The sequence below is a fragment of the Garra rufa genome, chromosome 17 (genome assembly GCF_049309525.1).
Source record: "Garra rufa chromosome 17, GarRuf1.0, whole genome shotgun sequence".
Classification (NCBI taxonomy): domain Eukaryota; kingdom Metazoa; phylum Chordata; class Actinopteri; order Cypriniformes; family Cyprinidae; genus Garra; species Garra rufa.
This window is the reverse complement of record NC_133377.1, coordinates 17,381,125-17,397,758: the sequence shown is the minus strand read 5'-3', so window position 1 is coordinate 17,397,758 and position 16,634 is coordinate 17,381,125. Positions and strand designations below refer to the sequence as shown.

General features: G+C 37.2%; 1 long non-coding RNA gene across 1 annotated transcript; it reads right to left on the bottom strand.

The window, feature by feature from the left end:
• Positions 1-7,195: 7,195 nt before the first annotated feature.
• Positions 7,196-11,105, bottom strand: LOC141290286 (uncharacterized). The gene is made up of 4 exons (XR_012340087.1): positions 11,028-11,105; positions 10,619-10,708; positions 10,225-10,306; positions 7,196-8,517 (listed from the first exon to the last, which is right to left on the bottom strand). It is a non-coding gene; the product is annotated as an uncharacterized lncRNA (long non-coding RNA).
• Positions 11,106-16,634: the final 5,529 nt, after the last annotated feature.

Here is a 16,634-nt window from a genome sequence, read left to right as displayed (position 1 = left end):
CCTATAGCTCTATCCCTTCTAAAGGTTGTGTAGCCAAGCATATTTACAGCTGCTTCAGGTGACTGACAACTTAGCCAGGTTTCAGTCAGACCTAAAAAGTCTATGTTAGAGTTCATCAATAGATGTTCAAGCTGTTCACGTTTTGGAACCATGCTGCGAATATTTAAATGTCCTCCTAATAATCCTCTTGGTTTATAGCGTGGATCCCAAATTATTTTTGCCTGATTTAAAGTCTGAAATATTTTCGTAGATCTATATTTTCTCATGATCGGGTTCCGATGCTTTGTTACTTTCGCCGATTGTTCATGAAGCAAAGTCTGAGACTCACCCATGTTGTTAGCAAACCTATTTGTTAGCGAAATCGGGTCCGTTGAAGTGCAAACAGGCTGTTCAGCCTTCCACTGAAGACCCTGCGCTCTTTTCATCGACTTTGATGGAGCGGCAGTTCCACACCTGGAAGTCCGAGCTGGAACGACAAGGCGACGGGTACACACTCGCCGACCAGTCTCCAGACCGTCCTCCTGGACCTCGGCCCGCACGGGGCCATCTCCGAGTACGAGCCCCGGGCAGGCCAACAAAGCCTGAGTCACCAATCGATCAGCGATCCCTGCTGACGAGGCCAGCACGCCACGCTGCACCCCGCAGAGCAGCACCTCCCCGGCCATGGCCTCAGCGCTCGTCAACGCCACGCCCGCTAGCTGGGCCTCCCCAGGGCTGGAGCCCATCAAAGTCACCGACGCATCCACACACCACGGGTCCAACCCGCCGGAGCTCCCCCTCAGGCAGGGCTGACCAAGACCGGAGGTAGGCCTACCCGTTAATTGATTACTTTGTGGATATGAAGCTTGGCTAGGTGAGCTGATTACAGTGATCGGCTGTGGACCAGGGTTTAGTTCGACATCCCCTGCAAGGATTACTATTAGCGTTAGGTGCCAAAGTCTTGAAGTTAGATTGTTAGAGTTTGGTTGCTTTAACGATGCTGGAAACCTGACGTGGCCTCTGTCCAGATACGCAGAGTAGAGAAGATGTTGACTTTCAGTAATCGGATGGCTTTCGCTGATCATTTGACTTCGTGTCAAAAGTATTAGTAAACAGGCAATAGCAACTGCGTTAGTTATCCAAATTCGAAAAGAAGATTGATGTAACATTACTGGAATCGATAGAAGCTTTACACACACGGCATCTGCCAGACCGTGCGTATGCCTCGCTGCCATCTTGCTTGATGTCTCCATCTTATTTGAGATGAGCCTTAAAGCTCTAGGAGGAGTAGCGTATAGAATTTTAGTCTCAGAAGAAGTTTAATAATAACTAGAAGATAAAGTTCGATGACAAACTTTAAATGTTGGCTTGGAGAAGCAAACCGGGCAGCCTTCGTGCAAAAGGGCCAGCCCAGAACACTTAGAGCTCTCTGATTGAATTGTTGCTAGTAAAAATGCTATTACGATAAGTAATGCTTAGTATATTTTAGGCTAAACAGCTTGCCATAGAGGATTTATGTGTATTTTAGGTTAATCCGGCTTGCCATACAACAAGTGTGCAGCGGGTGCTTGAAAGCCACGACGCCTTGCTGTGCAGTTGAGCCTAAAAGCAGAAATAAGCAAGCATTTAAGCTGTGTAGTATATTACTCTACTATTATTGTGTTTAATCGCTGGAGTGTTTGAATTTAAATACCTTTAAAAGACGTGCAAATGATGTCTTTGTTAACAGACACATAAATGCAGCCGTGCATCTCCTGTTAGTTAGTTAAGCCTATGAAAAAAGTCATTTGCACCCAATGCAGGTCTTTAAAATATTCTTCTATATTTATTGTGTGCAATCGCTGGAGTGTTTGTATTTACATGCCTTTAAAAGACGTGCAGTCATGTATAATTCTCAGACAGACATCTCGGAGCTCATGTCTACACTGCTGAACACAGCGCTCTCTGTATGGAAAAAAAATACTCACAAACAACTACATTTAGCTGTTGATATTTTCTAATGGGTGGAATGAATTAAATCGCTGCAATATTGTAATTTTAAAGGCGTTCTAATTCGTCCAAATGATATCGTTCGTCTCCATTATACTCGTTGAAAGCAATCTGTACGCGGTGAAGGAAATGCTTAGGGTTTTGAATAAATTCGCTCAAACAGCTGAATTCAGGTCTTGATGTGTTCTAATGGGTATTTAAAATTAAATGACTGGAATATTGTAATTTTAAAGGCGTTATTTATATGCATTTTCCACCGAAGTCAAAGTGAAAGTGCGTCACAGCTTGGGAACATGTTCGTTAGTGAAACCTATTGAATAGCTCATTTGCAGCTAATGTTGTTCTTTAAAATATTCTTGTATATTTATTGTGTTGGATCGCTGGAGTGTTTTTATTTAAATGCTTTTAAAAGACGTGCAGTCATGTATAATTCTCAGTCGGGTAACGTTAAAGCAGTCTTCAGCAAATGTGTGTTATACAGATGAGCTTCACGGTTCGGAGCTAACTTAACTTTGAAATAAAACAGATCACAAAAGGCTGATTTGTTGATGTGTTCTAATGGGTATTTACAAATAAATCGCTGAAATATATAAATTTTAAAGGCACTCTAATTCGTGCAATTTATGAGCACATACAGAGAGAGTTCGTGCTGACGGCTTGTACTCGCTGAAGGGTGCAAGCTTTTCTTTTACAAGAACTGCTCACAAACCACTGAATTAAGCTGTTGATGTGTTCTAATGGGTATTTAGAGTTAAATCGCTGTAATATTTACATTTTAAAAAGCCGTATTTATTTGTATTTCCACCGATTTCAGAGTGACTGTAAGCAAGAGGCTTGAGTCCCGCCTCTTCAGTGGAGAGGTATTGCGCCTCTAGATGGCGCATTTTTTCTCAGCCCATTGAAATCCTATAGAAATTTTTCATGTAAAAAAATTAATATTAAATCAACTGTAAGTCTGATCATTCCAAAAAGATATAGCAACACTTTGGTGACCAGGGCCCAGGGCTCAGCCGAGTTTGGGGCTTGTAGCCTTAAAGCTCTAGGAGGAGTAGCGTATAGAAAATTAGTCTCAGAAGAAGGTTGAATAATAATAAGTTTAAATAGCATAACAATATGTTGGCTTCTCCAAGCCAACATAACTAGAAGCTAAAGTTCGATGACAAACTTTAAATGTTGGCTTGGAGAGCCAAATTGGGCAGCCTTCGGGCAAAAGGGCCAGCCCAGAACACTTAGAGCTCTGTAATTGAATTATTGCTAGTAAAAATGCTATTACAATAAGTAATGCTTAGTATATTTTAGGCTAAAACAGCTTGCCATAGAGGATTTATGTGTATTTTAGGTTAAAGCGGCTTGCCATATCTTAAGATTCGTGCAGCGCCTGCTTCAAAGCCACGACGCGTTGCTGTGCGGTTGAGGCGAAAAGCAGAAATAAGCAATCATTTAACCTTTTTATTATATGACTGTACTATTATTGTGTTTAATCGCTGGAGTGTTTGTATTAAAATACCTTTAAAAGACGTGCAAATTATGTCTTTGTTAACAGACACATAAATGCAGCCGTGCATAGTTAGTTAAGCCTATGAAAAACGTCATTTGCACCCAATGCAGGTCTTTAAAATATTCTTCTATATTTATTGTGTTGGATCGCTGGAGTGTTTTTATTTAAATGCCTTTAAAAGACGTGCAGTCATGTACATAATTCTCAGACGGACATCTGGGAGCTCATGTCTAACACACTGAACGCAGCGCTCTCTGTATGAAAACAAAATGCTCACAAACAACTGCATTTAGCTGTTGATATTTTCTAATGGGTGGACTGAATTAAATCGCTGCAATATTGTAATTTTAAAGGCGTTCTAATTCGTGCAAATTATGTCGTTCGTCTCCATGTATACTCGTTGAAAGCAATCTGTGCGCGGTGCTTAGGGTTTTCAATAAATTCGCTCAAACAGCTGAATTCAGGTCTTGATGTGTTCTAATGGGTATTTACAATTAAATGGCTGGAATATTGTAATTTTAAAGGCATTATTTATATGCATTTTCCACCGAGTTCAAAGTGAAAGTAAGTCACAGCTCGGTAACATGTTCGTTAGTGAAACGTATTGAAAAGCTCATTTGCAGCTAATGTAGTTCTTTAAAATATTATTCTATATTTATTGTGTACAATCGCTGGAGTGTTTTTATTTAAATGCTTTTAAAAGACGTTCAGTCATGTATAATTCTCAGACGGAGATGTGAAGCTCATCTGTAACACACTCTCTAAAGACAGCGGTTGAACTTTTACACAAAACAGCTCACAGCTGAATGTAGCTGTTGATGTGTTCTAATGGGTATTTACAATTAAATCGCTGCAATATTTAAATTTTAAAGGCGGTATTTATTTGTATTTCCACCGATTTCAGAGTGACTGTAAGTAAGAGGTTTGAGTCCCGCCTCTTCAGTGGAGAGGTATTGCGCCTCTAGATGGCGCATTTTTTCTCAGCCCATTGAAATCCTATAGAAATTTTTCATGTAAAAAAATTAATATTAAATCAACTGTAAGTCTGATCATTCCAAAAAGATATAGCAACACTTTCGTGACCAGGGCCCAGGGCTCCGCCGAGTTTGGGGCTTGTAGCCTTAAAGCCCTAGGAGGAGTAGCGTATAGAAAATTAGTCTCAGAAGAAGGTTGAATAATAATAAGTTTAAATAGCATAACAATATGTTGGCTTCTCCAAGCCAACATAACTAGAAGCTAAAGTTCGATGACAAACTTTAAATGTTGGCTTGGAGAGCCAAATTGGGCAGCCTTCGGGCAAAAGGGCCAGCCCAGAACACCATAGTGGATTAATATGTGTATTTTAGGTTAAAACGGCTTGCCATACTGGAATAATGATGAGCGCCTGCTTCAAAGCCGCGTCGCGTTGCCGTGCGGTTGAGCCGAAAAGCAGAAATAAGCAAGCATTTAAACTTTTTATTATACGACTGAACTATTATTGTGTTGGATCGCTGGAGTGTTTGTATTAAAATACCTTTAAAAGACGTGCAAATGATGTCTTTGTTAACAGACACATAAATGCAGCCTTGCATCTCATGTTAGTTAGTTAAGCCTATGAAAAACGTAATTTGCACCCAATGCAGGTCTTTAAAAATATTTTTCTATATTTATTGTGTTGAATCGCTGGAGTGTTTTTATTTAAATGCCTTTAAAAGACGTGCAGTCATGTATAATTCTCAGACGGACATCTCGGAGCTCATGTCTAAACACACTGCTGAACGCAGCGCTCTCTGAAAACAAAATGCTCACAAACAACTGCATTTAGCTGTTGATATTTTCTAATGGGTGGACTGAATTAAATCGCTGCAATATTGTAATTTTAAAGGCGTTCTAATTCGTGCAAATTATGTCGTTCGTCTCCATGTATACTCGTTGAAAGCAATCTGTATGCGGTGAAGGAAATGCTTAGGGTTTTCAATAAATTCGCTCAAACAGCTGAATTCAGGTCTTGATGTGTTCTAATGGGTATTTACAATTAAATGGCTGGAATATTGTAATTTTAAAGGCATTATTTATATGCATTTTCCACCAAAGTCAAAGTGAAAGTATAGGTCACAGCTCGGTAACATGTTCGTTAGTAAAACCTATTGAATAGCTCATTTGCAGCTAATGTAGTTCTTTAAAATATTCTTGTATATTTATTGTGTTGGATCGCTGGAGTGTTTTTATTTAAATGCTTTTAAAAGACGTTCAGTCATGTATTATTCTCAGTCGGGTAAGTTAGCTCCGAGCCGTGAAAGCTCGTCTGTGTAACACATATTTGCTGAAGACAGTGCTTTAACTTTGAAATAAAACAGTTCACAAAAGGCTGATTTGTTGATGTGTTCTAATGAGTATTTACAAACAAATCGCTGAAATATATTTATTTTAAAGGCGTTCTAATTCGTGCAATTTATGTTGTTTGTGAGCACATGCACAGAGAGAGTAGCCTAGTGCTGACGGCTTGTATAAGCACTGAAGGGTGCGAGCTTTTCTTTTACAAGAACTACTCACAAACCACTGAATTTAACTGTTGATATGTTCTAATGGGTATTTAGAGTTAAATCGCTGTAATAATTAAATTTTTAAGGCGATATTTATTTGTATTTCCACCGATTTCAGAGTGACTGTAAGTGAGAGGTTTGAGTCCCGCCTCTTCAGTCGAGAGGTATTACTGTTAGAGGGCGCATTTTTTCTCAGCCCATGTAATTCATTGGGAAATGTGTCATATTCAAAAATTAATAATAAATCAACTGTAAGTCTGATCAGTCTAAAAAGATATAGCAACTAACTTCAGAGCAGGACCCAGGTATCTGCCAAGTTTGGGGCTTGTGGCATTCAAGCCCTAGGAGGAGTAGCGTTTGTAAATTCGTGTACCATAAGAATAATAACATATAATAATAATAATAATAATAAGTTTAAATAGCATAACAGTATGTTGGCTCTCCAAGCCAACATAATAATAATAATAATAATAATAATAAGTTTAAATAGCATAACAATATGTTGGCTTCTCCAAGCCAACATAATAATAATAATAATAAGTTTAAATAGCATAACAGTATGTTGGCTCTCCAAGCCAACATAACTAGAAGCTAAAGTTCGATGACAAACTTTAAATGTTGGCTTGGAGAGCCAAATTGGGCAGCCTTGGGGCAAAAGGGCCAGCCCAGAACACTTAGAGCTCTCTGATTGAATTGTTGCTAGTAAAAATGGCAGTACGACAAGAAATGCTTAGTATATTTTAGGCTAAAACATAGAGGATCGTGTGTGGATTTTATGTTAAAACGGCTTGCCATACAACAAGTTTGCAGCGCGTGCTTGAAACCCACGACGCGTTGCTGTGCGGTTGAGCCTAAAAGCAGAAATAAGCAAGCATTTAAGCTGTGTATTATATTACTCTACTATTATTGTGTTTAATCGCTGGAGTGTTCCCAGACAGCACACATACGTTGGGCCGACGTCGTCCCGACTTACAAAATTCCATCGGCGCGATGTCGCTCCGAGATCGTTTGCTAATCGGCAAGATGTCGCCGCGATGTCGGCATTTAATCGCAAATGTTCTCCGGCCGACATTCGGCCGATGCAGCTTTAAATCCCGGCTGCTCGGCGTGGGCGCGGTTCACCGGCGTTTCGCTCATTCCTATTCTAACGTACCACCCGCGGCAGGAGCCGCTGGTTTATAATAAAACAATACACACGACACCACTCTCAATAACGGTTGCTTGTTTATTAACATTTTCAAGGCAGACATTAAACATACAAATACATTTACATTTATCAGATATATTTGTATCAAAAGTGACATACAAATGAGAAGCATTCACTCTTTAAAAGATTAACCACAGCATTTGCAGTAAAACCATAGTAAAAACTAAATCAATATTTTTACTTCAATAACCGTTTAACAATGACTGTTGCATTAAAACCACAGTAAGTACAAAACTAACCATTACTATAGTATTTGCAGTAAAACCATAGCAACCACATTTATTATGATTTTAAAAAACTATGGTTACTACAGTCATGCTTACCACAGTTTTACTTTAGTATTACTACAATTCAACTATAGTAGAACCATGGCATCAAAACCTTATGAACAAAAAAAAAAAAAAAAAACTTGTTTACTACACTTATAGTTGCTACAGTTTTGCTATTGAAAAACCATGGTTAACTGCTCTATAATTATATACACATTTCATAATACTTATCATTTCAAAGTAGGTTTACAGAAAATGCATTTTTCCAAGGTTACAATGTAAAAAAAAAAAAAAAACTTTAATCAGCCAGAGGTGATTGAGACTTACTGGGAAACATCTTTTAGCAACAAAAAAATGTCCATATGACAGCATCTCAAAGATAAAGGTAATTATCTATTTTCATTGCCACATCAGAATCTAATCTATCTTCATGGCAAAAACCGATGTACAATATTACGAGAGCTACATGAACACAAAATAAAAACTGAGCAAACACTACAGCAGTTAAAATGTTTTAAGTTATATGATACAAATTTTAAAATCTTTTATGATAAAACCTTACTAAAGTCTCCAGTGAAGTGTTCAGTTAAACACAATCATTTAACATTATTAAAGGGTAAGTTCAACAATTTTCAATCCACTTTGTATGTTACAAAGTTGTTAATATATGTAAAAGATTTCTCAGAAATCCCCAGTTTATTCGTCAGCAAAACTCTGCTGCATGATGCAAAACGCAGTATTTTGTTGATGCAAAAAGTGTTTTGTCAAAACTCATCATTTCATTATGAGTCATCCTGCAGAGTGTTGCTTATAAGTAAAAAGGGATTTATAGGTACACATAACTCATTTACAGATTTACAGATATTAGAAACACTGCAATAATACAAAGCGGGTTGAAAATTGATACCCTTAAAGGCAATATATGGATAATATTTCACAGTTTTGTATGTCCATGTACAGCTGGCATCATCTGAAGACTTGAGTGTTGCGGTCTTCTGAAGTCTTCACAAGTAAGGCTGGATCCGATCTTGAACTGGCGTAACCTCTGGTAACCTTGGGATGGGCATCCAGAGAAAGAAACAGGAAAGCAAAAGGAGAAAGATTAGCATAGCAGCTGTTCATATTATTTCAGACAAAGGATGATTTATTTAAATGACATATAACTGTAGTGCAATGTTATGTGAATGCTTAGCTAAAAATGTGTATTTTAAATTAATTTAAACAAAAAGATTGTACCTGACCCATGGACATTATCAGAAAGACTATTTTAAAGTTAAAGAATAAAATACAAAAATTTTGCTACTTATACTTTAGTGGATTTTGGTATATCCTCACTATTATCAATTTTTTATTATCAGAGTTTTGTAACCTCATTACAGGCCAAGTATTAATGCCTGTATTTGTGCTTATTGTGATCTGGTTTAATCACAATAAGGATTTTTATAGAAGCAAAGGTAAAAATACTATTTGCCCTCAGTATTCAGGGAACAGACACAGTCTCTACAGAATGGACTACATATGCCACAGTATCATTTAAAGGGTTAGTTCACCCAAAAATGAGAATTCTGTCATTAATTCCTCACTCTCATGTCATTCTAAAACTGTAAGACCTTTGTTCATCTTCAAATCACAAATTAGGATGTTTTGGATGAAATCTGAGAGCTTTCTGACCCTGCATATACAGCAAGGGCCCTACCACGGTCAAGACACAGAAGGGTAGTAAAATAATTATTAAAATAGTCCATGTGACATCAGCGATTCAACCTTCATTTTATGATGCCACAAGAATACAAATTTAGTTTCCTTTGTGCACAAAATTACTCTCATAGTTTCATAAAACTACAGTTGAACCACAGATGTCACATGGACAATTTTAACAATGTCATTAATACTCTTCTCTGTCTTGACCATGGTGGTACCCTTGCTGTCTATGCAGGGTCAGAAAGCTCTTGGATTTTATCAAAAATATTTTATTTTGTGTTCAGAAGATGACCGGAGGTCTTACGGGTTTGGAACAACATGGGCGTGAGTAATTAATGATTACCTAAATCATGTTTAGGTGAACTAGCCCTGTAAGTGTGAGGTACATCATAACTGTAATGTGCACTACCTTTCAAAAGTTTACGTCTTTGAAATAAGTCGCTTCTGCTCACTAAGGCTGCATTTATTTGATCAAAAATGAAGTAAAAACAATAATATTGTAAAATATTATTACAATTTAACAGCAGATTTTTGTGAATATATTGTGAAATTAAATTTATTTTTATCAAAGCTGCATTTTCAGCATCTTTACTCCAGTCTTCAGTGTGACATGATCCTTCAGAAATCATTCTAATATGCTGATTTGCTGCTCAAAAAATATTTTTAATTTCTAATTATCAATGTCTTATCATTATCAATTATCAAAAGTTAAAGGAAACATTTATGTTTCAAACAAATGCTGTAAATTAAAAAAGAAACTTTTTTTATTCATCAAAATATCCTCCTGCATTAAGTCAAACACATGATTAATGATTTCTGAATGATCATGTGACCCTAAAGACTGGAGTAAAGATACTGAAAATGTAGCTTTGCATCACATAAATAAATTACTTCTCTAACTATATTAAAATAGAAAACAATCATTTTAAATTGTATTAATTTTACAATATTACTGTTTAACTGTATTATTTATCAAATACACACAGCTGTGGTGGGCAGAAGAGACTTTACCATACCAAAACTTACGAAACAGTAGTGTATGTTTGATATTTTACTTACTAGATCATTGGTTTCCAGCACTTTGGAGAAGAAGGTTCACTCTGAGTCTGCAGATTGCAACAGGCCATCATCATGGAAGAATCTAGGAACAAAACATGCAATTTGTCACAGAGACCACAATATTTAGTATGCAGTTGCTGGTTTATTGGAAGATTAAACAAGTTAAAGTACAGGTACAATGCAGAAAAAAGAATACATAATATACTACAATTATATAACAGAATATGTTTTTATTGTTAAGTAGTTACATTTGGCTGTGAAAAGCTTCTTAAAATTACTATAATAAATAAATATTTAATTTAGCCAAATAAATTAACAGACACATGGTTATATAGGTTAAATATATTGTGTGAAAATGCATATTAAGTTATTTTTATGAGCTTCTTCGGTTCACCTGTATTTCCTGCTTCTGTCAGCAGCTCTATTCAGACATTTTGAAACATTGGAGCTTCCCTTCTGTTGTGGAGGCTTTATTTCTGTCCTCCTGAAAGAACATATTTTGTCAGTATGTGTTTATCTTACAAGATCAAAAAGCATTTTCACTTGTTTTCAGCCATTTAGGTTCAATAAATGAGCCTACTTCCAATAATCCACAGACAATCTGTCAGCAAAAAAAATAAAAAAAAGTGTCATAAACAAGAGCTCAATCTCTAGAGTTAGCATACCTCATCTGTGAGATGCTAACGAACTTTTTCGAAGACATTAAACCATTTCTACAAAGTAAATATTCAACAGAAACGAGTCAATTACAAGTAAGGAACAGTTATATGTAATACTTGTGTGATTTTAAGCACTAAACTTACCTAAAAGCAGCGACGACAACAGCAGCACCGAGAGACGGAGTTTGAGTGTCAGGTGTCTTGCTGCAGCCCTGTTTCCATGGCAACCTCTCCAGCGTAAACTTTAGATATTCAACAAATTAAAATACGTCAAAGTCACGCAGTATTTACAAAAGTAAACATCTAGAATTGAATCATTACATTATTAATCTAGTTTCATTTAATCATTATCCAATCATGAATTTAAAACAGATTTTTAGTTTAAAAAGGAACCGCAACAATAACGTTAGCATGGCTCACCGTAGAGACGGAGACTTTCTGGCAGCCTGTAACAGAGTGAAAAACACGACGAAAAACGTTAGTTAGGACAAAGTAGTGAAATAAAAACTAAAAACAAACTCTGAACTAAGCTTTTTTTTGCTGCTCAGCGTCTAACGTTAGCTCGTCCCCTCAGAAAACTGCTGGAAACACAGTAATCCGTTCCCGTTAGCTAAGTTAACGTTATTTGGAGTCTCAAGTCTCAAGTTGGGCTCAAGGCAAAGTCTTTTTACCTGTACTACAGTGCACCAAGCGCCTTATTAGTTATAAAGTGTCACAGAATTAACAAAATAATATACTTTTCCAATTTAACTCAAGTGAAAACTTACCTGAAAGCCACGGATGTCGCCGGAGGAGTCGCCATCTCTCTCTCTGGTGGGTTGCTAAGAGACGAATAACCGTACAAATTCAAACAGAAAAGCGCGGCATCGGCCTTCTGTCGTGAGCCAACTCAGAGCCGACGTTTGATGAGCTGGCAAAATAAAGCACTGACCGAATTACACCCGCCTACGCCTGGCCGATCCTTTTTAGATCTAAAGTTTATGAGGCCGACGTTCTGCTCACGAGCCGACGTCGGCCCGACGTATGTGTGCTGTCTGGGTTTGTATTTAAATACCTTTAAAAGACGTGCAAATGATGTGTTTGATGATGCAGACGAAGACTGAGCAGTGCATCCAATGTTAGTTAGTTAAGCCTATGAAAAAAGTCATTTGCACCCAATGTAGGTCTTTAAAATATTCTTCTATATTTATTGTGTGCAATCGCTGGAGTGTTTGTATTTAAATGCCTTTAAAAGACGTGCAGTCATGTATAATTCTCAGACGGACATCTCGGAGCTCATGTCTAACACACAGCTGAACGCAGCGCTCTCTGTATGAAAACAAAATGCTCACAAACAACTGCATTTAGCTGTTGATATTTTCTAATGGGTGGACTGAATTAAATCGCTGCAATATTGTAATTTTAAAGGCGTTCTAATTCGTGCAAATTATGTCGTTCGTCTCCATGTATACTCGTTGAAAGCAATCTGTACGCGGTGAAGGAAATGCTTAGGGGTTTCAATAAATTCACTCAAACAGCTGAATTCAGGTCTTGATGTGTTCTAATGGGTATTTACAATTAAATGGCTGGAATATTGTAATTTTAAAGGCGTTATTTATATGCATTTTCCACCGAAGTCAAAGTGAAAGTATAGGTCACAGCTCGGTAAAATGATCGTTAGTGAAACCTATTGAATAGCTCATTTGCAGCTAATGTAGTTCTTTAAAATATTCTTGTATATTTATTGTGTTGGATCGCTGGAGTGTTTTTATTTAAATGCTTTTAAAAGACGTGCAGTCATAATTCTCAGTCGGGTAAGTTAGCTCCGAGCCGTGAAAGCTCGTCTGTGTAACACATTTGCTGAAGACAGTGCTTTAACTTTGAAATAAAACAGATCACAAAAGGCTGATTTGTTGATGTGTTCTAATGAGTATTTACAAACAAATCGCTGAAATATATTTATTTTAAAGGCGTTCTAATTCGTGCAATTTATGTTGTTTGTGAGCACATGCACAGAGAGAGTAGCCTAGTGCTGACGGCTTGTATAAGCGCTGAAGGGTGCAAGCTTTTCTTTTACAAGAACTATAAAACCACTGAATTTAACTGTTGATATGTTCTAATGGGTATTTAGAGTTAAATCGCTGTAATAATTAAATTTTTAAGGCGATATTTATTTGTATTTCCACCGATTTCAGAGTGACTGTAAGTGAGAGGTTTGAGTCCCGCCTCTTCAGTCGAGAGGTATTACTGTTAGATGGCGCATTTTTTCTCAGCCCATGTAATTCATTGGGAAATGTGTCATATTCAAAAATTAATAATAAATCAACTGTAAGTCTGATCAGTCTAAAAAGATATAGCAACTAACTTCAGAGCAGGACCCAGGTATCTGCCAAGTTTGGGGCTTGTGGCATTCAAGCCCTAGGAGGAGTAGCGTTTGTAAATTCGTGTACCATAAGAATAATAACATATAACTAGAAGCTAAAGTTCGATGACAAACTTTAAATGTTGGCTTGGAGAGCCAAATTGGGCAGCCTTGGGGCAAAAGGGCCAGCCCAGAACACTTAGAGCTCTCTGATTGAATTGTTGCTAGTAAAAATGGCAGTACGACAAGAAATGCTTAGTATATTTTAGGCTAAAACATAGAGGATCGTGTGTGGATTTTACGTTAAAACGGCTTGCCATACAACAAGTTTGCAGCGCATGCTTGAAACCCACGACGCGTTGCTGTGCGGTTGAGCCTAAAAGCAGAAATAAGCAAGCATTTAAGCTGTGTATTATATTACTCTACTATTATTGTGTTTAATGGCTGGAGTGTTTGTATTTAAATACCTTTAAAAGACGTGCAAATGATGTGTTTGATGATGCAGACGAAGACTGAGCAGTGCATCCAATGTTAGTTAAGCCTATGAAAAAAGTCATTTGCACCCAATGTAGGTCTTTAAAATATTCTTCTATATTTATTGTGTGCAATCGCTGGAGTGTTTGTATTTAAATGCCTTTAAAAGACGTGCAGTCATGTATAATTGTCAGTCGGACATCTCGGAGCTCATGTCTAACACACAGCTGAACGCAGCGCTCTCTGTATGAAAACAAAATGCTCACAAACAACTGCATTTAGCTGTTGATATTTTCTAATGGGTGGACTGAATTAAATCGCTGCAATATTGTAATTTTAAAGGCGTTCTAATTCGTGCAAATTATGTCGTTCGTCTCCATGTAAACTCGTTGAAAGCAATCTGTACGCGGTGAAGGAAATGCTTAGGGGTTTCAATAAATTCACTCAAACAGCTGAATTCAGGTCTTGATGTGTTCTAATGGGTATTTACAATTAAATGGCTGGAATATTGTAATTTTAAAGGCGTTATTTATATGCATTTTCCACCGAAGTCAAAGTGAAAGTATAGGTCACAGCTCGGTAACATGATTGTTAGTGAAACCTATTGAATAGCTCATTTGCAGCTAATGTAGTTCTTTAAAATATTCTTGTATATTTATTGTGTTGGATCGCTGGAGTGTTTTTATTTAAATGCTTTTAAAAGACGTTCAGTCATGTATTATTCTCAGTCGGGTAAGTTAGCTCCGAGCCGTGAAAGCTCGTCTGTGTAACACATTTGCTGAAGACAGTGCTTTAACTTTGAAATAAAACAGATCACAAAAGGCTGATTTGTTGATGTGTTCTAATGAGTATTTACAAACAAATCGCTGAAATATATTTATTTTAAAGGCGTTCTAATTCGTGCAATTTATGTTGTTTGTGAGCACATGCACAGAGAGAGTAGCCTAGTGCTGACGGCTTGTATAAGCGCTGAAGGGTGCGAGCTTTTCTTTTACAAGAACTATAAAACCACTGAATTTAACTGTTGATATGTTCTAATGGGTATTTAGAGTTAAATCGCTGTAATAATTAAATTTTTAAGGCGATATTTATTTGTATTTCCACCGATTTCAGAGTGACTGTAAGTGAGAGGTTTGAGTCCCGCCTCTTCAGTCGAGAGGTATTACTGTTAGAGGGCGCATTTTTTCTCAGCCCATGTAATTCATTGGGAAATGTGTCATATTCAAAAATTAATAATAAATCAACTGTAAGTCTGATCAGTCTAAAAAGATATAGCAACTAACTTCAGAGCAGGACCCAGGTATCTGCCAAGTTTGGGGCTTGTGGCATTCAAGCCCTAGGAGGAGTAGCGTTTGTAAATTCGTGTACCATAAGAATAATAACATATAACTAGAAGCTAAAGTTCGATGACAAACTTTAAATGTTGGCTTGGAGAAGCAAACCGGGCAGCCTTCGGGCAAAAGGGCCAGCCCAGAACACTTAGAGCTCTCTGATTGAATTGTTGCTAGTAAAAATGCTATTACGATAAGTAATGCTTAGTATATTTTAGGCTAAACAGCTTGCCATAGAGGATTTATGTGTATTTTAGGTTAATCCGGCTTGCCATACAACAAGTGTGCAGCGGGTGCTTGAAAGCCACGACGCGTTGCTGTGCGGTTGAGCCTAAAAGCAGAAATAAGCAAGCATTTAAGCTGTGTAGTATATTACTCTACTATTATTGTGTTTAATCGCTGGAGTGTTTGAATTTAAATACCTTTAAAAGACGTGCAAATGATGTCTTTGTTAACAGACACATAAATGCAGCCGTGCATCTCCTGTTAGTTAAGCCTATGAAAAAAGTCATTTGCACCCAATGCAGGTCTTTAAAATATTCTTCTATATGTATTGTGTGCAATCGCTGGAGTGTTTGTATTTACATGCCTTTAAAAGACGTTCAGTCATGTATAATTCTCAGACAGACATCTCGGAGCTCATGTCTACACTGCTGAACACAGCGCTCTCTGTATGGAAAAAAAAATACTCACAAACAACTGCATTTAGCTGTTGATATTTTCTAATGGGTGGAATGAATTAAATCGCTGCAATATTGTAATTTTAAAGGCATTCTAATTCGTCCAAATTATATCGTTCGTCTCCATTTATACTCGTTGAAAGCAATCTGTACGCGGTGAAGGAAATGCTTAGGGTTTTGAATAAATTCGCTCAAACAGCTGAATTCAGGTCTTGATGTGTTCTAATGGGTATTTAAAATTAAATGGCTGGAATATTGTAATTTTAAAGGCGTTATTTATATGCATTTTCCACCGAAGTCAAATTGAAAGTGTGGGTCACAGCTTGGGAACATGTTCGTTAGTGAAACCTATTGAATAGCTCATTTGCAGCTAATGTTGTTCTTTAAAATATTCTTGTATATTTATTGTGTTGGATCGCTGGAGTGTTTTTATTTAAATGCTTTTAAAAGACGTGCAGTCATGTATAATTCTCAGTCGGGTAACGTTAAAGCAGTCTTCAGCAAATGTGTGTTATACAGATGAGCTTCACGGCTCGGAGCTAACTTAACTTTGAAATAAAACAGATCACAAAAGGCTGATTTGTTGATGTGTTCTAATGGGTATTTACAAATAAATCGCTGAAATATATTAATTTTAAAGGCGTTCTAATTCGTGCAAGTTATGTTGTTTATGAGCACATACAGAGAGAGTTCGTGCTGACGGCTTGTACTCGCTGAAGGGTGCAAGCTTTTCTTTTACAAGAACTGCTCACAAACCACTGAATTAAGCTGTTGATGTGTTCTAATGGGTATTTAGAGTTAAATCGCTGTAATATTTACATTTTAAAAAGCCGTATTTATTTGTATTTCCACCGATTTCAGAGTGACTGTAAGCAAGAGGCTTGAGTCCCGCCTCTTCAGTGGAGAGGTATTGCGCCTCTAGATG